The sequence below is a fragment of the Bos taurus genome, chromosome 11 (assembly GCF_002263795.3).
Source record: "Bos taurus isolate L1 Dominette 01449 registration number 42190680 breed Hereford chromosome 11, ARS-UCD2.0, whole genome shotgun sequence".
In the NCBI taxonomy this organism is placed as follows: domain Eukaryota; kingdom Metazoa; phylum Chordata; class Mammalia; order Artiodactyla; family Bovidae; genus Bos; species Bos taurus.
This window is the reverse complement of record NC_037338.1, coordinates 43,712,474-43,738,025: the sequence shown is the minus strand read 5'-3', so window position 1 is coordinate 43,738,025 and position 25,552 is coordinate 43,712,474. Positions and strand designations below refer to the sequence as shown.

At 39.6% G+C, this 25,552-nt stretch overlaps 1 protein-coding gene and 1 pseudogene across 7 annotated transcripts in view; both read left to right on the top strand.

Annotated features, from left to right (window-relative positions):
* PUS10 (pseudouridine synthase 10) overlaps positions 1-25,552 on the top strand; it is an 85,654-nt gene that overhangs the window by 22,217 nt on the left and 37,885 nt on the right.
* On the top strand, positions 24,307-24,849 carry LOC782479 (large ribosomal subunit protein uL24-like; annotated as a pseudogene).

Below are 25,552 nucleotides of genomic sequence, written 5' to 3'. Positions count from 1 at the left end.
TTATTTCTCCACTGATCTCCAGTAGCATATTGGGTACCTACTGACCTGGGGAGTTCCTCTTTCAGTATCCTATCATATTGCCTTTTCATAGTGTTCATGGGGTTCTCAAGGCAAGAATCCTGAAGTGGTTTGCCATTCCCTTCTCCAGTGGACCACATTCTGTCAGATCTCTCCACCGTGAACTGCCCATCTTGGGTTGCCCCACGGGCATGGCTTAGTTTCATTGAGTTAGACAAGGCTGTGGTCCTAGTGTGATTAGATTGACTAGTTTTCTGTGAGTATGGTTTCAGTGTGTCTGCCCTGTGATGCCCTCTTGCAACACCTACCGTCTTACTTGGGTTTCTCTTACCTTGGGCGTGGGGTATCTCTTCACGGCTGCTCCAGCAAAGCTCAGCCATTGCTCCTTACCTTGGACGAGGGGTATCTCCTCACCGCTGCCCTTCCTGACCTTCAAAGTGGGATAGCTCCTCTGGGCCCTCCTGCACCCGTGCAGGCACGGCTCCTTGAACGTGTGGTTGGTCCTCCCGGCCACCGCTCCTGGCCTCGGGCGTGGGGTTGCTCCTCCCGGCCGCTGCCCCTGGCCTCCAGTTTAGGGGCGTGGGGTAGCTCCTTCCAGCCGCCGCCCCTGACCTCCGACGCGGGGTAACTCCTCTCATCGCAGCCCCTGACCTCGGAGGCTGGTATCTCCTCTCAGCCGCCCCCCCGCTGACCTCGGACGCAGGGTAGCTCCTCTTGGCCGTTCCTGAGCCGTCGCAGTCTGGTACTCTTGGCCACTGCCGCTGACCTCGGACGTGGGGTAACTCCTCTTGGCCGCCCCCCTCTGGCATGGGGGTCCTCCCGGCTTCTGCCCGTGACCTCGGACGTGGGGTGGCTCCTCGCCAGCCGCCTGCGCTTAGCGCGCCGGTTAAGCGTTACCTTATGTTAGTGATTGATTCCTCTAAACGTCTCCATCACATTTAATTATTGCCAATAAAATTACAATAGAATGAATAACCTAGACTTATGCTAATATTAGACTAAACTTGAATCGTAGGAAAAGAGCATGCCAATTGAGTCCTTTTAAAAGTAAACACTTAAAAAAGAGAAGTAACTGCTTTAATATAAAAGTCCTGTTTAGGTTTATCTTTCCCAGTCTGGTCCAGTAGGGGGCAATATGGTACTATCATTTTGGCACAGTGGCCCCACCAGAGGAGCGGCATGTGGGAAACAGTTGTTTGCTATTGACTTTGCTTTGTTTTTCATTTTTATTGGTGTAGAGTTGATTTACAATATTGTGTTAGTTGCTGCTGTGCAGCCAAGTGAGTCAGTTATACATACACATATATCCACTCTTTTTTAGATGCTTTTCCCACATAGGTCATTACAGAGTGTTGAGTAGAGTTCCCTGTGCTATGCTATACAGTAGGTCCTTATTACTGTTGACTTTGAATGGATTTAGTGTCCCTTAAATGTTACTTTGGTTGTACGAAACAGCTACTTCTCTATATGAAACTTGATATAGTTTGGATTTTATTTGTCAAATCAAAACCTTTTCCCTTCCCTTTCATTTTTTATAATTTGTAATAGCCCCAGGCTTTGCACTAAGTACTATAAATTATACATAGCCCTGGGAAATTAGCCAAAATTAAAAGCAGTACAAAATTGTTTTTTTTTTCCCTTAAATTCTGACAAATGGGTATGCAAAAGACTTTGAATTTTAAACTTGTGGGTTCTTAACCAGTTTGTAATGTTATCTCATTAAGAATCTAAAGAAAGTAATGACTTCCTTGTCCTAAAAATGCACATATTCAAAAATTTGGGTGTATTTATCAGTTCAGTTCAGTCGCTCAGTCGTGTCTGACTCTTTGCGACCCCATGAATCGCAGCACGCCAGGCCTCCCTGTCCATCACCAACTCCCAGAGTTCACCCAAACTCATGTGCATCAAGTCGGTGATGCCATCCAGCCATCTCATCCTCTGTTGTCCCCTTCTCCTCCTGCCCCCAATCCATCCCAGCATCAGGGTCTTTCCCAATGAGTCAACTCTTTGCATGAGGTGGCGAAAGTATTGGAGTTTCAGCTTCAGCATCAGTCCTTCCAATGAACACCCAGGACTGATCTCCTTTAGAATGGACTGGTTGGGTCTCCTTGCAGTCCAAGGGACTCTCAAGAGTCTTCTCCAACACCACAGTTCAAAAGCATCAATTCTTCAGTGCTCAGCTTTCTTCATAGTCCAACTCTCACATCCATACATGACCACTGGAAAAACCATAGCCTTGACTAGATGGACCTTTGTTGGCAAAGTAATGTCTCTGCTTTTGAATATGCTATCTAGGTTGGTCATAACTTTCCTTCCAAGAAGTAAGTGTCTTTTAATTTCATGGCTGCAATCACCATCTGCAGTGATTTTGGAGCCTAGAAAAATAAAGTCTGACACTGTTTCCACTGTTTCCCCATCTATTTGCCATGAAATGATGGGTCCAGATGCCATGATCTTAGTTTTCTGAATGTTGAGCTTTAAGCTTCTTAAATTCCCAATCATTAACCTAGGATCTGTCTTAACTGGACACTCCAGTAATTTTACCCTCTATGATTGACTCATGAGCTTACTTTTTCTAAAGGGCAGTGCTTTTTCTAATTATGTTTAGCTCATAGAACAGAATTTAATGATATCTCTTTGACTTCAAGTACAGAGAGATACACTTTCAAGTTCATGTTGTATGTACAGGCCTAAGCTGGCTCTCTCCATTCATCAACCCAACTCTCTAATTTAACATGCATATTTTCTACTTTTTGTTCATTTTTCATGACTTCTCAATTTTTATTTGTATGACAAACACAATGCCTAAATCACTTTTTGTTCTTTCTTACCGCCATTTAGTATAACACCAATTTAAGGTTCATTTCAATTCACAAGTTTTCTAGGTTTACTAAAGTGTTTCCAGAATTTGTAGCTTTATTTTTTGGTTAGAATAGTTAGGTAGGATGTGCTGCGATCTCCATATGATCCATTTATCCATGCAGCACATTTTTACAAGGTTGCTGATTGAGGCACTGAAAAACATGCAAAATTATAGCAATCACTGTCTCTGCCTCTTAAAGATTTTTCAGTACTCTTTATGGATGGGTTGGGGGGAAGTAACCTTAGTAATGTTTTGCATACATAGGTTGCAGCATTTTAAACCATTCAGAGGACTGGCAGCAACTGAAACCCATCTTCCTTATAAAAGGTAACCCCAATAGCACGCCTCTGTGAGCACATCAGTATATGAAAGTCTGGTTATGCCACCACCCCAGGTGTAAATGCATTAAAATCTCTAGTGGAAAATCTCTAACGGAAAGCCAGCAGTTCCCAACTTTTCAATCTGAAAATTTAACAGATCCCCAGTGTCTGTGAATTGCAAAGAGGATATGTTTGGGTGATTGGGATTACCTCACTAATCATCTCATCTCATGTGAAGAGGGAAAAACCAAAGCTTGCCCAGTGTGTCACATTTATTGGAATTTGGATGTGTCTCCCTGATTCATGCTCTTTTTTGTTTTTAATCTACGTTGTCTCTCCATCTTTTATATTTAGGTGTGTTTTATTTACTTAACTACCTTGGCTTTATGGGCATTGCCTTTTCCTAACTACTGCCCTTGTTAAATCATGCACTCAAAAAAGGTCAAGGGACACAAGAATGATACAATCCAGGCAGAGGTGTTGTATCGGGGGCCATGGGACTGGACATGGGAGCAGGTTTAGGATTCTGTTACTTGATCTACAAGTGGGACGTGTGTTCCCAGGGAGAAAGGATGAGTGACATGTGGTTAGTCAAGGTTTGTACAGAACCCAAGTTCTGGTTAGGGTGAGCAGTCAGGAGTCTAGCTGTCAGGGAGTCAGAGTAGGTATTGAATGGTTTAATAACTCCCAGTTGGAGGGTAAGGGTCAGGGAGGCCAACAAATAAAGGAAAAACCCTTTCCTAAGGTCACTGAGGCTTGTAGCAAGGAAGAACAAATCACGTTCCCGGGAATGAGATGGCATGGTGAAATAGAACTAGGAGCAAGACTAATTCTAAAAACCACCACAAAAATAGAATGCATATTGGACTCAGGAATGCCATTGGCAGAGTATTCAGATGTATGTTTAAATACTTGAAGATGCATATGGTTACTTCTAAGCTTAGCTTTTTTCTCGGCCTGACCCAGCTAAGCACTGGTAGAGGAGGCAATCAGAAAGAAAAGGTTGCTGTGGACAATCCACCAGTTTGGGTGGTCAAGAGGGAGTGGAGGGTGTTAAGAGCATTAGGCAGCCTTGAAATTTTGAAATTTATTGTTCTAATTTGTATGGTCTTATTCTCATGAATTGTCACATTTTGCATCTTTAAATTTTATAGTGAGAAATGGTTATATAAAAGAATTAATAGGAATACAAGATATAAAGCACATCTTTTTTCTATTTCCCCATCGAATGCTGTTGCTACTTAGCACATTGCTGCATACCAACTATTTCCTTGTCAAACATTTTCTTTTCATTCAGTTTTAGGACTGTGTGGCTAAATGGACTAAGTTTCAGAAAAAAGGGAACTTCTAAATTAGACTCTGCCTTTTTCAGATTGGAGTTTCTCTTGTTACATAGAGAAGTCATCTCAGTTACCCTTTTTGCTGAGATGAGCTCCATGTTTTAGACTTAGTACTTCTCAGCTATTAAATTATTATTCCTGAAAAATCATTCATAATAATTTATATGTATAATATATATGTATGTAAAGTGATAGTTTATTTGTGAAACAGCCACACCACAACGTGTGCTGATGTTTTAGGAGCAGCGAGATACCACCCCTTTCTTGGGAACACAAGGGGCAGTAGCTGCCACCATTTAGCATTTGTAGGACGGTGTGCTGCCTGTGCTGTCTCATTTAATTGTAATAGCCCCTTGAAGTAGGTGGGGTTATTATCTGTATTTTATAGATGATGAAATTGAAACTCAAGGTTACACTGCTAATAAATAACAGAGCTAGAATTTAATACTCATGTATCCAACTCCAAGGTATATGCTTTTGATTATTGCTATGCCTGGTGGTACAAGTGGTAAAGAATCCACCTGCTGATGCAGGAGACTCGAGAGACTCTGGTTTGATCCCTGGGTCAGGAAGATCTGCTGGAAAAGGAAATGGCAACCCATTTCAGTATTTCTTGCCTGGAAAATTCCATGGACAGAGGAGCCTGGTGAGTGCCAAGAGTTGGACACGACTGAGCATGCATACTCCATGCCCTACTTACTGCCTATAATGTGATTTGGTCAGCTAGATATCAGAAGTGGGTTATTGTATATCTATGCTTACAGGAGAGACCTAGTCTAGGTTTTGATCTTCACACTCAAGAGGGCCATTATCTTCAAACTTAGGGAAAGGATTCTTGATTAAAAAAAAAAAATATATATATATATATATGTATATAATTTAACAAGATGATAAACCAACAGTTTATTTGGTGATTCTCTAAGGCTACAACTTTGAAAGTAAAATTAACATTATATTTTTTTAGCACTTCCTCACCATGCTTGTATTCAAGTTTTGTTATCAGATGACTGTACAGAAGAGGTTTTGAATAAAATGTTTTATCACAGCAGATATCTTTAAAATAGAGGAATTTCCAGTCATTTTTGTGAGGAGCTACTTCTGATTTTTCTTTGATCTTAAGACAGTTGTTCAGCCTGTGTGATAGTGAATTATCATGTTATTCCCTTAATAATTAGAGTTATTAATCGGACATGTCAGTTAGGCTTTTCAGTGATGTTCTTTTGTCATGTGTATATCCAAATGTCCAAGAAGAGGGACCTGGTGGCACCCTGAAGTCAGACAAATCCAGCTTCACTATTGACTATGTTCATTCAGTATTATTTACAATAACCAAGATATGGAAACAACTAAGATGTTCACTGAAGGATGAATGGATAAAGAAGATGTGGTATAAATACACAATGGAATATTACTCAGCCATAAAAAGAAGGAAGTATTGCCACTTACAACAACATGAACAAACCTTGAGGATATTATGATGAAATAAGAGAAAGACAAAACTGTATGATTTCACTCTTGTGGAACTTAAGAAAAACAAGTGAACAAATAAAGCAAAACAAAAACACATTCACAGATACAGAGAACAGATAGGTTGTTATTAGAGGCAAAGAGGGTTGCAGGGTGGGTGAAATGAGTGAAGGGGCCAAACTGTGGTGATGGATGGTGACTAGACTTTCAGTAGTGATCACTCTGGTATATACAGATGTCAAATTATAATGTTGTACACCTGAAACTTATATAATGTTATATACCAATTTATTGCAATTAAAAAAGAATCATAAAATAGTTTCCATTTAGATTTCAGTTCCCATTTAGGATTTAAACTTTCTGTGAAGCTGGTGTTATGTGTTTTAATAATATAATATTCATTTGGTATTATCACTATAAATTTCTATTAGAAACCATGGGAGAGAGATTTTAGGGAGACTTTGGATCATATTTCTGAAAGCATTACCTATCAAGGTGAAATTCTTTCCTGATGAAGAAAGTGGGCATGTACACTCAAGTCCTAGTGAGTAAATCAGTAACTAGGAATGAATGCTAAATTGGTATTTCAAAAGATTTTTTAAAATGCAGACATATAATCAGGGCACTTCTGTTGGATCACATGTTTATTCATGATGCAACCTGAGTTATTTTGCAAATAAGATTAAGATGCACCACACATGTCTTCTGAAGAGCTTTTAATCACACTCACTACAGGTATAGTGTAATGAGTCAGAGTGAGTGTTCAGATAAATAATATCAATTAGCATAGAGATTTCTTTCCCTGAGCTTGTGATATAGTAGGTATATTGGACAGCTTGTTGGATATCTTAGATAGTCTTTTTCTAGTTTATCTTCCATATTTCTCACATTTTAAGTAATTGCCTCATAGAAAACACAGAGGTTAAATATTTTATTTTCTTTTTAGTAACTTATTGTTTTTGTATTCATCAGCGTTTAACCCCTTCCTACTTCTCACAGGTAACCATTATCTTTACACCTCAAGCTAGAATTGAAATGGGTGTGATCTTGAACTTTATATAAAATGGAATCATAGCATGATAAATCTTTTGTCTGGCTTCTTTCATTTGATGTTATTTTTGAAGAGATTCATTGATACTGCTCTGTGAAACTGTACTGTGTTTTCATGGCTGTACAGTATTCAGTTGCATGTATATACTACAGTTTATTCATACTACTATTAATGGATATTGAGGGCATTTCTAGTTTCTTGCTACTTTCAACAGTGAAACCATCAGCATTCTCATAGCTTATCTTACACACATGCAGGAGTTCATCTATGATATATGCCTGTGACTGAAGTCGCTGAGTCATAAGGAATACATTTCTTTGAGCTTACCATATTATGCCAAACAATTTTCAAAGAGGTTCTACTTGTTTCCATTCCCACAACGGTGAATGAGAGTTGTGATTATGTTGTATCATCATTGACTCTTAGTATTGCGTCTTTTTAAAAAGTATTTATTTATTTGATTGCACCATGTCTCAGGTGTCGTACTTAAAATCTTTGATCTTTGTTGTGGCATGTGGGATCTATTTCCCTGAGCCCCGGGATCAACCCCAGGCCCTCTGCATTGACAGCACAGAGTGTTAGCCACTGGACCACCACCATGGAAGTCCCAGTATTGAGTTTTTTTTAATTTTGGTATTTCAGTGAGTGTTAATGGTATCTCCTTGCATGTATATGTTTCAACTTATGAGTTATAACTATGAACAGTAAACCGTACCTAGCTAAAAAATAGTTCATTGCATTTTGATCAATGCATATATCCAAGTAACCATCACCAAAATCAAGATATAAAACATTTCCAACACATGGAAAGTTTTCTTGTGCCTGTTACAGTGCTTCCACTCCCAACTGTAGCCAACTACTGATCTACTTTCAGATCTTATAGATTTAGTGTGCTTTGTGTTTTTTTAGAATTTCATATAAATGGAATAATACATTATTCTTTTCCATCTGGCTTCTTTGGTATAGCATAATGATTTTGAGACTCATCCGTGTTGTTTATACATCAGTAATTAATTCCTTTTCCCTGCTTAGCATGGTTCCACTGTATGAATATAATACTATTTGTTTATCTATTCACCATTTGACAGATACATCAGTTGTCCCAGTATTTGGTTATTTTGAATAATGCTGTTATGACTTTTATGGACAATTCTTTGTGTGGCTATATGTCTTCATGTTTCTACCTTGAAGTGAAATATCTGGGTCATAGGGTGGCTTTGTGCTTAACCTTATGAGAAACTGCCGAATGATTTTTCTAAGTGGATTTATCAGTTTAAGTTTATATCCCACCATCAGTGTATAAGCATTCCACTTGCTTCACATCCTTGTCCATACTTGTTGCTGTACTTTCCTTTTATTTGAGTCATTCTAGTGATTGTGTAGAGGTTGTGTATTTGTTTTCCTAACGACTAATGACTTTGGCCACCTCATGCGAAGAGTTGACTCATTGGAAAAGACCCTGATGCTGGGAGGGATTGGAGGCAGGAAGAGAAGGGGGTGACAGAGGATGAGATGGCTGGATGGCATCACCGACTCGATGGACATGAGTTTGGGTAAACTCTGGGAGTTGGTGATGGACAGGGAGGCCTGGCGTGCTGCGATTCACAGGGTCGCAAAGAGTCAAACACAACTGAGTGACTGAACTGAACTGAACTGAATTATATTGGGCATCTTTTCATGTGCTTACTTGCCAATCATATATCTTTGTAAAGACTCTTCACATTTGGGTTTCTTGACAGATTTTTTGTGCATCTAAAAAAGATGGATTCTTTTCATTGAATTGTAAGAGTTCTTAATATGTTTCATGTACAAATTTGTATTATAAATATGTTGCCAATATTTTCTCCCATATTGTGGCTTGCTCTTTAGTTTTCTTAATGGTATCTGTCAAAGAGGAGAAGTTTTTACTTTTGATTAAATCCAGTTCACCAGCTTTTCATTCTTCTGGTTCATGTTATTTGTGTCTTGGCTAACAAATCTTTTTATACTGTAAGGTTGCAAAGATTTTTCTCCTGTGTTTTATTCTAAAAGTTTGTTACATTTAGCTTTTATATTTAGATGTATGATCCATTCCAAAATAAATTTTATTGTATTGTGAGGTAAAGGTTGATGAGTTTTTTTCCCGCAGTACCAGCTCATGTTTCTTTTCTCATTGATTTTCTTCCTACCTTTGTCAAAAATAAACTGACAGTGTGCTTAAATGTGTATATAAATGTATTTGTTCCCTATTCTCTTCCATTGACATTGGCCCATTCTTATGTCAGTTTTACACTGTCTTGATTACTATGGCATTATCAGTTCAGTTCAGTTCAGTTGCTCAGTCGTGTCCGACTCTTTGTGACCCCATGAATCGCAGCACGCCAGGCCTCCCTGCCATCACCAACTCCTGGAGTTGACCCAAACTCATGTCCATCGAGTCAGTGATGCCATCCAGCCATCTCATCCTCTGTTGTCCCCTTCTCCTCCTGCCCCCAATCCCTCCCAGCATCAGGGTCTTTTCCAATGAGTCAACTCTTCGCACGAGGTGGCCAAAGTATTGGAGTTTCAGCTTTAGCATCAGTCCTTCCAAAGAAATCCCAGGGCTGATCTCCTTCAGAACGGACTGGTTGGATCTCCTTGCAGCCCAAGGGACTGTAAAGAGTCTTCTCCAACACCACAGTTCAAAATCATCAATTCTTCGGCGCTCAGCTTTCTTCACAGTCCAACTCTCACATCCATACATGACCACTGGAAAAACGATAGCCTTGACTAGATGGACCTTTGTTGGCAAAGTAATGTCTCTGCTTTTGAATATGCTATCTAGGTTGATCATAACTTTCCTTCCAAGGAGTAAGCGTCTTTTAATTTCATGGCTGCAGTCACCATCTGCAGTGATTTTGGAGCCCCAAAAATGAACTCTGACACTGTTTCCACTGTTTCCCTATCTATTTGCCATGAAGTGATGGGACCAGATGCCATGATCTTCGTTTTCTGAATGTTGAGTTTTAAGCCAACTTTTTCACTCTCCTCTTTCACCTTCATCAAGAGGCTTTTTAGTTCCTCTTCACTTTCTGCTATAAGGGTGGTGTCATCTGCATATCTGAGGTTATTGATATTTCTCCCGGCAGTCTTGATTCCAGCTTGTGCTTCTTCCAGCCCAGAGTTTCTCATGATGTACTCTGCATATAAGTTAAATAAGCAGGGTGACAATATACAGCCTTGACATACTCCTTTTCCTATTTGGAACCAGTCTGTTAGTATGTCTTAAAAACGTATAGCATAAGTCTTTGAACTTTGTCCATTTTAACATTTGCTTTGCTTTGACTATTCTAGGTACTTTCCATTTCCATACTAATTTTGGAATCAGCTTGTTAATTTCTTTAAAAAAAAAAAAACTTGCTTAAATTTTCACTGGAATTGCTTGAATTTATAGATAAATTTTGGAGAAGGCAATGGCACCCCACTCCAGTACTCTTGCCTGGAAAATCCCATGGACGGAGGAGCCTGGTAGGCTGCAGTCTATGGGGTCGCTCAGAGTCGGACACGACTGAGTGACTTCATTTTCACTTTCACTTTCATGCATTGGAGAAGGAAATGGCAACCCACTCCAGTATTCTTGCCTGGAGAATCCCAGGGACAGGGGAGCCTGGTGAGCTGCCACCTCAGGGGTCGCACAGAGTCGGACACGACTGAAGCGACTTAGCAGCAGCAGTAGCAGCAGCATAGATAAATTTGACAAGAACTGACTTCTTAACAATATTGAATTTTTTTAATCCATAAATGTAGTATATTTTTTCATGTATTTTGGTCTTTAATTTCTTTCAACAATGGTATATAGTTTTTAGTTGTGCAGGTTTCACATATATTTTAAATAACTTGTCCCTAAGAATTTCATTGTTTTGGGTGCTCTTATAAGTGGAATTAGAGTTTTATTGCATTTTCCAATTTTTCATTGCTGATCTGTAGAAATATAATTGGTTTTTGCAGACTTGTAACTTGGAATCTTGCTAAACTTTTAAAAATAGCTCTAATAGTTTTGTTGTAGATTCCTTAGGATATTTGACCCTTTTTTTAAATTATAAATTCAGTTTCTTTAGTTGATACTGGGTTATTCAAGTTTCCTATTGCATCATGTGTCAATTTTGTTTATTTGTATCTTTTGAGGAATTAGTTTCATCAAAAGTGTCAGATTTACTGTCATAACGTTTTTCATAATATTCCCTTCTTATCGCTTAATGTTTTATTCCATGACAGTGTAATTTGTGTCTTCCCTTTTTTTCCTCTGTGATCTGTTCAGCTGGAGATTTACCAATGAATGTGATAGATCTGTTCAAAGAACCAGCATTTGATTTCATTGATATACTCTATATATGTTTATATTTCATTGATTTCTGTTCTCTACTGTTTTCTTCATTCTACTTATTTTGCCTTTAATTGTTCTTCATTTTCTGTTTCCTAAAATTGGGAGCTTAGATAGTTTATTTTAGGCTTTTTTTCTTTTGTGCTATAAGAGCAGAGTTGATTGTGGGCTCCCCTGGTGGCTTAGTGGTAAAGAAACTACCTGCGAATACAGGAGATGCAGGTTCTATCCCTGGGTGGGGAAGATCCCCTGGAGAAGGAAATGGCAACCCACTCTAGCATTCTTGCCTGGGAAATCCCATGGACAGAGGAGTCTGGTGGGCCATAGTCCAAGAGGTTGCAAAGAGTCAGACATGACTGAGCAACTAAAAAACAGCAGAGTTGATTAGGGCTAGATGCTATGTTTTGCAAAGCCTGAGATATATGCTTTCTGCTCTTTTATGTAAAAATTTTCCAGCCTTTGCTCTAGGGACTACAGTAAGCATCTTTATCCTAGTTCTATCAGGTAAATATTGTAATCTTACAACATTATATTTCTATTTACTGTTCTTAGTGCTATTACTGTATATTTGTTATGTCCATATACGTTTTAACCATACAATACTGTGTTATAATTTTTGCCCTGAAAATGTATCTTTAAAAGAGATGAAAACAATGTGCTCCATGGCTCAGTTGTGTGTGACTCTTTGTGACCCCATGGACTGTAGCCTCCTAGGCTCCTCTGTCCATGGAATTTCTCAGGCAAGAATACTGGAGTGGGTTGCCATTTCCTCCTCCAGGGATCCAGCCTGCGTCTTCTGCATTAGCAGGTAGATTCTTTACCACAGAGCCAGCTGGGAAGCCTGACACCTACCTATTATATTTACCACAAATTTACCATTTCTAGTGCTCCTTATTCCCTGGAGATCCAAGTTGCCATCTGGTGTCATTTCCCTTCATTTGACTCATAACCCACATTGAAAAGACCTTCATTTTACCTTCTACAGGAAAACTAACTAGCCTTTTGAGGGTCATTCACCTGGCTGAATGGAGTGGTATGGGAGATTTGAAGGTCTACGTCTTTTTCAAACAGATTTTTAGTCAATCTTCCTTTTTCTTCCTTCTATCCCAACTTCAAGAATTCCGTGGTGGTGTTTACTCCTAAAACTTCCGTTAGTCACAGAGTATCAGCTTCCCATTCTTCCAGTTTAGGATTTAGCTCTTTTTGTGTGTATATGTGTGTTTGTCCTTTACCACTCCTCTGCTTTCCAACTTCCAGATTTGCAACTACATGCCACTGTCCCCATTCTGGGTACAAATCTCATTACTTGTTGTTTTATAGAATTAGCAAAAATATATACCTGAATTTGTTCTTCTTTACTGAGAAATCCAAATATTTTTGCTTACTTTTAAAATGTAATTTTTGCATTTGTTTCATTTTAATTATTATTATGTTCAGTCAGTTCAGTCGCTCAGTCGTGTCTGACTCTTCGAGACCCCATGAATTGCAACAAACCAGGCCTCCCTGTCCATCACCAACTCCCGGAGTTCACTGAGACACACGTCCATCGAGTCAGTGATGCCATCCAGCCATCTCATCCTCTGTCGTCCCCTTCTCCTCCTGCCCCCAATCCCTCCCAGCATCAGAGTCAACTTCGCATGAGGTGGCCAAAGTACTGGAGTTTCAGCTTCAGCATCATTCCCTCCAAAGAAATCCCAGGGCTGATCTCCTTCAGAACGGATTGGTTGGATCTCCTTGCAGTCCAAGGGACTCTCAAGAGTCTTCTCCAACACCACAGTTCAAAAGCATCAATTCTTCAGTGCTCAGCCTTCTTCATAGTCCAACTCTCACATCCATACATGACCACTGGAAAAACGATAGCCTTGACTAGATGGACCTTTGTTGGCAAAGTAATGTCTCTGCTTTTGAATATGCTATCTAGGTTGGTCATAACTTTCCTTCCAAGGAGTAAGCGTCTTTTAATTTCATGGCTGCAACACCATCTGTAGTGATTTTGGAGCCCAAAAAAATAAAGTCTGACACTGTTTCCACTGTTTCCCCATCTATTTCCCATGAAGTGATGGGACCGGATGCCATGATCTTCATTTTCTGAATGTTGAGTTTTAAGCCAACTTTTTCACTCTCCACTTTCACCTTCATCAAGAGGCTTTTTAGTTCCTCTTCCCTTTCTGCCATAAGGGTGGTATCATCTGCATATCTGAGGTTATTGATATTTCTCCCGGCAATCTTGATTCCAGCTTGTGTTTCTTCCAGTCCAGCGTTTCTCATGATGTACTCTGCATATAAGTTAAATAAGCAGGGTGACAATATAAGCCTTGACGTACTCCTTTTCCTATTTGGAACCAGTCTGTTGTTCCGTGTCCAGTTCTAACTGTTGCTTCTTGACCTGCATACAGATTTCTCAAGAGGCAGATCAGGTGGTCTGGTATTCCCATCTCTTTCAGAATTTTCCACAGTTTATTGTGATCCACACAGTCAAAGGCTTTGGCATAGTCAATAAAGCAGAAATAGATGCTTTTCTGGAACTCTCTTGCTTTTTCCATGATCCAGCCCATGTTGGCAATTTGATCTCTGGTTCCTCTGCCTTTTATAAATACAGCTTGAACATCTGGAAGTTCACAGTTCATGTATTGCTGAAGCCTGGCTTGGAGAATTTTGAGCATTACTTTAGTAGCATGTGAGATGAGTGCAATTGTGTGGTAGTTTGAGCATTCTTTGGCATTGCCTTTCTTTGGGATTGGAATGAAAACTGACCTTTTCCAGTCCTATGGCCACTGCTGAGTTTTGCAAATTTGCTGGCATATTGAGTGCAACCCTTTCACAGCATCATCCTTCAGGATTTGAAATAGCTCCACTGGAATTCCATCACCTCCACTAGCTTTGTTCGTAGTGATGCTTTCTAAGGCCCACTTGACTTCACATTCCAGGATGTCTGGCTCTAGGTGAGTGATCACACCATCATGATTATCTGGGTCTTGAAGATCTTTTTTGTACAGTTCTTCTGTGTATTCTTGCCACCTCTTCTTAATGTCTTCTGCTTCTGTTAGGTCCATACAATTTCTGTCCTTTATTGAGTGCATCTTTGCCTGAAATGTACCCTTGGTATCTCTAATTTTCTTGAAGAAATCTCTAGTCTTTCCCATTCTGTTGTTTTCCTCTATTTCTTTGCATTGATCGCTGAGGAAGGCTTTCTTATCTCTCCTTGCTATTCTTTGGAACTCTGCATTCAGATGCTTATATCTTTCCTTTTCTCCTTTGCTTTTTGCTTCTCTTCTTTTCACAGCTATTTGTAAGGCCTCCCCAGACAGCCATTTTCCTTTTTGCATTTCTTTTCCATGGGGATGGTCTTGATCCCTGTCTCCTGTACAATGTCACGAACCTCATTCCATAGTTCATCAGGCATTCTATCTATCAGATCTAGTCCCTTAAATCTATTTCTCACTTCCACTGTATAATCATAAGGGATATGATTTAGGTCATACCTGAATGATCTAGTGGTTTTCCCTACTTCCTTCAATTTAAGTCTGAATTTGGCAATAAGGAGTTCATGGTCTGAGCCACAGTCAGCTCCTGGTCTTGTTTTGGTTGACTGTATAGAGCTTCTCCATCTTTGGCTGCAAAGAATATAATCAATCTGATTTCGGTGTTGATCATTTGGTGATGTCCATGTGTAGAGTCTTCTCTTGTGTTGTTGGAAGAGGTTGTTTGCTATGACCATTGCATTTTCTTGGCACAACTCCATTAGTCTTTGCCCTGCTTCATTCCGTATTCCAAGGCCAAATTTGCCTGTTACTCCAGGTGTTTCTTGACTTTCTACTTTTGCATTCCAGTCCCCTATAATGAGAAGGACATCTTTTTTGGATGTTAGTTCTAAAAGGTCTTGTAGCTCTTCATAGAACCGTTCAACTTCAGCTTCTTCAGCATTACTGGTTGGGGCATAGACTTGGATTACTGTGATATTGAATGGTTTGCCTTGGAAACGAACAGAGATCATTCTGTCATTTTTGAGATTGCATCCAAGTACTGCATTTCGGACTCTTTTGTTGACCATGATGGCTACTCCATTTCTTCTGAGGGATTCCTGCCTGCAGTAGTAGATATAACGGTCATCTGAGTTAAATTCACCCATTCCAGTCCATTTCAGTTTGCTGATTCCTAGATTGTCGACATTCAGCCTTGCCATCTCTTGTTTGACCATTTCCAATTTGCCTTGATTTATGGACCTGACATTCCAGGTTCCTATGCAATATTGCTCTTTACAGCATCGGACCTTGCTTCTATCACCAGTCACATCCACAACTGGGTATTCTTTTTGCTTTGGCTCCATCCCTTCATTCTTTCTGGAGTTATTTCTCCACTGATCTCCAGTAGCATATTGGGCACCTACTGACCTGGGGAGTTCCTCTTTCAGTATCCTATCATATTGCCTTTTCATAGTGTTCATGGGGTTCTCAAGGCAAGAATCCTGAAGTGGTTTGCCATTCCCTTCTCCAGTGGACCACATTCTGTCAGACCTCTCCCCCATGCCCGCCTGTCTTGGGTGGCCCCACGGGCATAGCTTAGTTTCATTGAGTTAGACAAGGCTGTGGTCCTAGTGTGATTAGATTGACTAGTTTTCTGTGAGTATGGTTTCAGTGTGTCTGCCCTGTGATGCCCTCTTGCAACACCTACCATCTTACTTGGTTTTCTCTTACCTTGGGCGTGGGGTATCTCTTCACGGCTGCTCCAGCAAAGTGCAGCCACTGCTCCTTACCTTGGACGAGGGGTATCTCCTCACCGCTGCCCTTCCTGACCTTAAACATGGGTTAGCTCCTCTAGGCCCTCTTGCACCCGCGCACATTATTTTTATTTATAACATTAAACAAATTACTAAGATCAGAGCATACTGTCCTGTTTGTTTCATCTGTGAGGTTAGAATTACTTTTTTTATACAATAACAACCCTAATGAAAATCTATCAATTAAATTTAGAGAAATACACACAAAAAATTATTTGTGGTAGAGTTTATGTTCTTTTTTGAGAGTTAATAGTAGGACTCATACCCAATAGTGATCCTTACAATGTTTGCATATTTTAAGTTTATATAATGGAGGAGTGGTAGATGGAAGTAAAGGGTAGAAAAAAATTCATTACCAATTAGACTCATGAGTATATTTAATAATCATTTTTGACAGCTCATGAACTTAGGCCATTTTAATTTTTTAGTTATTGTAGCTTCTATTTTTATATCGCTGAAGAATTGATGCTTTTGAACTGTGGTTGGAGAAGACTCTTGAGAGTCCCTTGGACTGCAAGGAGATCCAGCCAGTCTATTCTAAAGGAGATCAGTCCTGCGTGTTCTTTGGAAGGACTGATGCTAAAGCTGAAACTCCAATACTTTGACCACCTGATGCGAAGAGTTTACTCATTGGAAAAGACCCTGATGCTGGGAGGGATTGGGGGCAGAAGGAGAAAGGGACAAAAGAAGATGAGGTGGCTGGATGGCATCACCAACTCTAGGCACATGAGTTTGGGTGAACTCCAGGAGTTGGTGATGGACAGGGAGGCCTGGTGTGCTGCGATTCATGGGGTCGCAAAGAGTCGGACACGAGTGAGCAACTGAACTGAACTGAACTGATGAATAGCTCATCACTCTGCCATATTCTAGAAATGCACTTGAAATTTCCCAGCCAAAATGCCAAAGCTTTAGCATTAGATCTTGCCATTAGATAGGCTTCCCCAAATTATTCTTAGGAATCTGTGGTTCCTTTTCCCTCTTTTTTCTCTCATCGTCTCCATCTTTCTCCCCCTTTCCGTCTCTCTTACCCTCCTCCCCTCCCTCACTGCCTCCCTCCCTCTCCTTCAAAATACTACACAAGGTCACCTAATAAAGATTTTGACAGGATTTAAACTGGACAGGATTTAAGGTCCCAGAGCCCCTGCCTTTCTCCTTTCCCTGGGGACTTACTGCGTTTTGTTGTTGGGTGTATGATTTGATCTGCCTTGGTCATTTGCTTTCATGGTTTGCATACCTGTTAACCAGCATTCAGAGCTAGAAACTGGCCCAGTGCAGATGCTGTTCTATACTCAAATTCACAACAAATGACCTTCCTTAAACTTTTAGACTAAAACTAGAACTGAAAGTTTGGAAGGGGCAAGGCTTGAGGAAATCCCCTTTTTTGTTTAATGTGCACTACTAAACTGAATTAGGAGACCTGCATTATAAAAACAACAATTAACATTTTGGTAGAATATCTCATTTAAATTTTCATTTATATGAGAAACAGCATTCTGACTGTTTTACAGATGAGGAAACAAGCAACTAAAGAGCATATAATTGCCCCAAATGACTTGCTGCTAAGTAAAAAAAGAGAACTTGAACCTAGTTCTATTTCAGAATCCCATGCTTTTTCTAGGATACTTAAAAAAAATTTTTATTGGAGTATAGTTGCTTTACAATGTTGTGTTAGTTTCTGCTGTACAGCATAGTGAATCAGTTATACGTATACATCTATCTGTTCTTTTAGATTTCCTTCCCATTTAGGTCACCACAGATCACTGAGTAGAGTTCTCTGTGCTGCACAGTAGGTTCTCATTAATTATGTTTTATGCACAGTAGTGTATGTATGTCAGTCCCATCTTGTAGGATACTTTTTGACCTCTTTCCTATCCTGCTTCTGATACTACTTAGGCAAGTCCCTGGGGAGAAAAAGTGGTAGGCACACTAAACCTTACCAGATCAGAGGAGTTTATCATGTATTTGAAAAGATTTTGTTTGAAGTTTTTGATACATTGCTTTAACACATTTAGAAAACCTTCAGTATTAATACCTTGACAGATAATCTATTTTCCAAATTATAATAAAATTCATTAACAAAAACAGGATCATGGTATATGGGGTGGGAGGGGGTGCATGTGTCATGTGTACAGTTTACAGTTTACAAAACATTCATCCTGTCATCACAGCACCTCTAAAATGAGCTATTATATTTATGGGAAATGAGGTTTACATTCAAAATGGGCAGCTCTTGTCGCTGAATTAATTGAAATTTTGGTAAGTATTTCTAAGTTGCCCTCCCACAAGATGTTACCAGTTTACAACAATGTCTTCCACCCTTGTACCCTCACCCAAACTGGGTATATCATATTCTTTCACATTCTAAACTATATGCAAAAATTATCTTGTTTTAATTTACGCTTATTTGATTTTTCAAGTGAGGTTTCACATTTCTTTTGCATGTATGTTAATCATTGGGGTTCCTTTTTAATCTGGTTATTTGGCTGTTTAAAACTGATTTGGGAGATCTCTTTGGACATATGGTTATTGATCCTTTATACAGTTTTTCTTCCAGTCTGTCATTTATTATTTACCTTTGTGTATAGTCATTCAGAAAACTTAAGTTTCTAGTTTTTATGGAACTTTTCAACGAGAAGCAAATGTCTCTACAGTGTTTCAGTTCTTCATTTGGGCTTACAATTATTTTATCATTTTCATCTCACATTTCATAAAGTTATTCCTATGTGTTTTGTTTTTTTTAAACATGTTTTCATTTTTTATTTAAAGGCAATCTGAGTAGGGTTTCTTTTTTTCATAAGATTTTTCTCTTTGGTTACTAGGAAAGCAATATGTTTATGTTTGTATGTCTTGATATTTATCTTGTAATTGCCCAATTTTCTAGTCTCTATTAAAGTCCTCCTGAAAGTGAAAGAGGAGAGTGAAAAATTTGGCTTAAAACTCAACATTCAGAAAACTAAGATCATGGCATCTGGTCCCATCATTTCATGGGAAATAGATGGGGAAACAGTGTCAGACTTTATTTTTGGGGGCTCCAAAATCACTGCAGATGGTGACTGTAGCCATGAAATTAAAAGACGCTCACTCCTTGGAAGAAAAGTTATGACCAACCTAGATAGCTTACTGAAAAGCAGACATTACTTTGCCAACAAAGGTCCGTCTAGTCAAGGCTATGGTTTTTCCTGTGGTCATGTATGGATGTGAGAGTTGGACTGTGAAGAAAGCTGAGCGCCAAAGAATTGATGCTTTTGAACTGTGGTGTTGGAGAAGACTCTTGAGAGTCCCTTGAACTGCAAGGAGATCCAACCAGTCCATCCTAAAGGAGATCAGTCCTGGGTGTTCATTGGAAGGACTGATGCTAAAAGCTGAAACTCCAGTACTTGGCCACCTCATGCAAAGAGTTGACTTATTGGAAAAGACCCTGATGCTGGGAGAGATTGGGGGCAGGAGGAGAAGGGGACAACAGAGGATGAGATGGCTGGATGGCATCACTGACTTGATGGATGTGAGTCTGAGTGAACTCTGGGAGTTGGTGATGGACAGGGAGGCCTGGCGTGCTGCGATTCATGGGGTCACAAAGAGTCGGACACGACTGAGCAACTGAACTGAACTGACTGATTAAAAATTCTGGTGGTTTTTTTTTTTTTTTTTGGTTGATTATCTAAATATACCGTTACTTTATTCGCAAATAATGATCACTTTTCTACTCTTTTTCACTATATACATATATATATGAGATATATATGTTTGTGTGTGTACATATCTCATAGACTTGATTAGGACCTCCAAAACATGTTACGTAATGGTAATATAGTAGTGACTCTTGTCTTGCTCTTCAGTAATAGGAATGTTTCTGAAGTTTTAGTAGTAATTGCATTGTTAACTCTTTTCTTATACATATTCTTTCTCTATTTAAGGCAATTTGCTTCTATTTCAAGTTTAGTAAGTGTTTTAATGAAAAATGAGTATTTACAGTCATTATATTTTTCTTTTTAACTATTATTGTAGTCAAGTAAATGAATTGGTTTTCTTATGTTGAACTTTTGTTGTTTTCCTAAATAACATTTTTTAGCCTGATTTTATTTAAGTAAAAATTTGACTTATTAATATTTTATTTAGGATTTTTATAATATGCACAATTGCATGCTCAGTCACGTCAGTCGTGTCTGACTCTTTGTGATGCTATGGACTATAGCCCAACAGACTCCTCAGTCCATGGGATTCTCCAGGCAAGAATATTAGAGTAGGATCCTTCCTCCAGGGAATCTTCCCAACCTAGGGATCAAACCCAAGTCTCCTGCATTGGCAGGTGGGTTCTTTACCCCTAGCGCCACCTGGGAAGTCTGTGTGTATATGTATATAAATAAAATAGCCTCTTATCTACTATTTTAATGCTATCTTTGGTTTGGGTATTAAATTATGCAAATATATTACATATTAGATTATGGTTTGGATATTAGATTGTGTAATCCTTGTGGGTTTAATTATTAGGCTTTCTTTTGTGTTTGGAAAATTTAAGCAAAAAAGAAGTAATTTGTTTCTGTTTCTTGAAGTTCTGATAGACTATACTTAGCAAACTATTTTAGGGAGTACTAAGGGGATAGCTTTATTACTTTTTCAATTTATTCTGTTAAAGGTTATTGGTCTATATGATTTTGTTCATTCATCTTGAGTCAGATTTTAATTATTTGTATGTTCCTTCAAAATTTTCCGTTTCAGTCACATCAGTAGTTCTCAGAGTGTGGTGTAGGGACTACTCAGGGTCCTTGTAAGAGGTTCATGAAGTCAAAAGTATTTTCATAGTAATATATTATTATTTGCCATTTTCATTCTCATCCTCTCAAAAGTATACAGTGGAGTTTTCCAGAGGCTACATGATACGTACTATTGTAGCATATTGAACATAAAAGCAGATATGAAAATCCAGATGTCTTTTTTAAGATGTATACTAAAGAAATTGCAAACATGTACTGCATTGCCACTATTCTCACTGAATTATTTTGTTTGAACAATGTAGTATTTTTAAAGTGTTATTTATGTTAGCACGTAGTAGATTTATCACTTTCTTATCAATTTTAGATGAATTCAGTCAGTTCAGTTCAGTCACTCAGTCGTGTCTGACTCTTTGTGGGATTAATATTTTAAAAATGTGTAGTTTTAATTGCTAATATGATAAATATTCGTAGATATAACCAGCATAAACAAAAGCTATATTGGGTTCTCAAAGAATTTTTAAACTGTAAAAAGCTCTGAAACCAAACTATTTGAGAGTCACTGATCTAGATTTAACAATTTTTTTTTGAAAATACACATACTCATCAACTCTTTCTTGACATCTTCTTTGAATAGAATATTCTGCTGTATAGATGTGTGTGTGTGAGTTTGTATATATGTTTGCATCTGTATGTACACATATGTATGTGCATGCATCTTTGTTTTTTATGTATTCATTGTGTATTTCTTTATGTGTGCTTGTGAAAAGAACCCCAATGTAGATGGAAGAACTGGCCCCCTTGATATTTTGGGTCTTCTTTGTGGCTGATTCGGTCCACAGGCCAAGTTTACAGAATTGATTTAGGTACATGAAGTGGCCAACTTATGATTAGGCCTGGATGAAAGGCATAGAGTTCCGGGCCATAGCAGGGAGAATGGGAGGCTCCCCCAGGGAAGTTGCTATCATAGGTCAGCCCCATCCTCTGACGGTTGCATTGGACTTCTTGAAACCCATCTTGTGTCCAAGGTAGGGATTCAGAAAAGCCCCTAGATTGAGGCTGCTATGTACAGTGTCTTGGCCACTATGAATCCCATGGTCAGTAGTTTTCTGGGGTCTGCAGTCTATGCATGTCAACTGTCTTGAGTGTACCCTCTCCCCCACTTCCACCAAGCTGGACTATTTCATCTTCTTATCCATGATGACCAGAAGTCTCTGGCTCTGAAGGCTAGTGCCTGTGGAGACGTACTGCAGGGCACAGGTGAGATGCCTGGGTCTGGTACCTCCTGCCTGCCCACTATGCACGGGGAGCTCCTTCTTGGAAGAGAATAATCCAGCACAGTGTGAAGCAGAGGATTACAGGCCAAGACCTAGGACAGAGTTTTAACTGGTAAAGCCCCAACTTACACTTCCAGCAAATGGGCCATGGACTGTTGACCCATTAACAAACTGGTTAATTTGAAGGCATTGAGATCCTAGAAACAACCCTAGTCTTTCTCCTTGCTGTACCTGTCAAGATAATTTCCCTTATCCAGAGGCAGGTTAAGCAGTTGCTTGGATTTTTATAGTGGCCTCCTAAAAACTGTCCCTGCTTCCATGCTTGTCCCTTACCACTTTAAAAAGTAAATCAGTTCATGTCCTTCCTTAGTTTACCCTCCATTGCTCCCCATCTGGCTCAGAGCGAAACAAGAGTCCTCTAATTGCCTGCAAGGGCCTACACTGGCCCTGCCCTACCACTGCACCTTAGTTCTTTGACTTCATCACTAGATACTTGCTCTCTTCCCGGACTGGTCTAGCCACATTGAACACAACAGGTGCACTTCTGCCTCCAGGTCTTTGCATTGCTGTTCTCTCTGCCTGAAATACTTCTCCCTCAGATATATGTATGGCTTATTCCCTCACCTTCTTCAATTTTTTTTTTTGTTTTTGCTTCTCAGTGAGGCCTTCCCTACTACCCTTTATAAACTTGCAAATTGCTCTTCTTCCATTCCTCTTTCCTGTTTTAGTTTTCTTCACAGTAACTGATAAATTTCAACCTCAGATATGCAGATGATACCACCCTTAAGGCAGAAAGTGAAGAGGAATTATAGAGCCTCTTGATGAAAGTAAAAGAGTAGAAAAGCTGGCTTAGAACTCAACATTCAAAAAACTAAGATCATGGAATCCAGTCCCATCACTTCATGGCAAATAGATGGGGAAACAATGGAAACTGACAGGCTTTATTTTCTTCGGCTCCAAAATCACTGCAGATGGTGACTGGACCCATGAAATGAAAAGATACTTGCTCCTTGGAAGAAAAGCTATGACCAACCTAGACGGCATATTAAAAAGCAGAGACATTATTTTGCTGACAAAAGTCCATCTAGTCAAAGCTATGGTTTCTCCAGTAGTCATGTGTGGATGTGAGAGTTGGACCATAAAGAAAGCTGAGCACCAAAGAATTGATGCTTTTGAACTGTGGTGTTGGAGAAGACTCTTGAGAGTCCCTTGGACTACAAGGAGATCAAACCAGTCAATCCTAAAGGAAACCAGTCAATCCTAAAGGAAATCAGTCCTGAATATTCATTAGAAGGACTGATGCTGAAGCTCCAATACTTTGGCCAGCTGATGCAAAGAACTGACTAATTGGAAAAGACCCAGATGCTGGGAAAGATTGAAGGCAGGAGGAAAAGGGGATGACAGAGGATGAGAGGATTGGATGGCATCACCAACTCGATAGACATAAGTTTGAGCAAGCTCTGAGAGTTGGTGATGGACAAGGAGACCTGGCGTGACACAGTCCATGGGTTGCAAAAAATCGGACCTGACTGAGTGGCTGAACTGAACTGAACCAATAAATGGATCATTTCTCATTGCATTTATCACATGAAATAGCATGTGATTCATTTATTTATTTTGCTTGTTATCTGTTTCTTGACTATAAATTTTACAAGGTCAGGAATTTGTATCTATTTTGTCTACTAATATATGCCTACCACACTTGGACACAAGACATTTGTCATTGACTATGGCCACTCTGGACTGTATCCAGCATGTCTTACCCAGGTTCCCAGCAGAAGCCACGGGAATTCATGTCTATTCAGTGATCAGAGTAAGAGGAAGAAATGGGGAAAGGGAGGAAGGAGGTCTTTCTTTCTCCTCCACTCCCCAGGGGTCCTCATACTTCTTTTCTTTGCTGAAAAAGCAAAAAACCTTTGAGGTTGAGATAATATACACAGAGAAAGTGAGAGAGAAAATTATGTTCCACAATAAATAACAGTGTATTCCAGGGACTTCCCTGGTGGTCCAGTGGTTAAGAATCTACCTTCCAATTCAGGGGACACAAGTTTGATTCCTGGTTCTGGAACTAAGCTCCGACATGCCACAGGGCAACTAAGACCCAAAGCAGCCAAATAAATAAATATTTTTTAAAACCAGTATATTGCTCTTCCCTTCTGTGGCCATCGCTGAAGCGCTAGCAGCCAAAATGAAGTTCAGTCCCTTTGTGACTTCTGAGCAAAGCAAGAATCGAAAAAGGCATTTCAATGCGCCTTCCCACATTCGCAGGAAAATTATGTCTTCTCCTCTTTTTAAAGAGCTAAGACAGAAGTACAATGTTCGATCCATGCCCATCTGAAAGGATGATGAAATTCAGGTTGTACGAGGGCACTACAAAAGGCAGCAAATTGGCAAAGTAGTCCAGGTTTACAGGAAGAAATATGTCATCTACATTGAATGAGTGCAGCAGGAGAAGGCTAATGGCACAACTGTCCATGTGGGCATTCACCCCAGCAAGGTGGTTATCACCAGACTAAAACTGGACAAAGACCGCAAAAAGATCCTCGAACGTAAAGCCAAATCTCGCCAAGTAGGAAAGGAAAAGGGCAAATATAAGGAAGAAACAATTGAGAAGATGCAAGAATAAAGTCATCTTGTCTACAGCTTTCATTAAAAACTGTTAAAATGAAAAAAATAAAATAAAATAAAGCCAGTATATTCTGTACGTTTACATGTTATCTAAGAGGAAAAACAGAAGATGAAAAAAAAAAATAAAACCTTTCTCCGTGTATGTGATTCTATGTGTCCCTTTTTCATTTCTAATGATTTTTGTCTATGCTAAGGTTCAGTAAATGCTTTTCAAACTTTTTTACTTATGTACCCTTCTCCAGCCCCAAAAGAAGTTTGAGAAACCATGTGCTCCCTTCAGTTCAGTTCAGTTCATTCACTCAGTCATGTCCAACTCTTTGTGACCCCATGAATCGCAGCACGCCAGGCCTCCCTGTCCATCACCAACTCCCGGAGTTCACTCAAACTTATGTCCATCGAGTCGGTGATGCCATCCAGCCATCTCATCCTCTGTCGTCTCCTTCTCCTCCTGCCCCGAACCCCTCCCAGCATCAGGGTCTTTTCCAATGAGTCAACTCTTTGCATGAGGTGGCCAAAGTATTGGAGTTTCAGCTTTAGCATCAGTCCTTCCAATGAACACCCAGGACTGATCTCCTTTAGGATGGACTGGTTGGACCTCCTTGCAGTCCAAGGGTCTCTCAAGAGTCTTCTCCAACACCACAGTTCAAAAGCATCAATTCTTTGGCGCTCAGCTTTCTTCACAGTCCAACTCTCACATCCATACATGACCACAGGAAAAACCATAGCTTTGACTAGACGGACCTTTGTTGGCAAAGCAATGTCT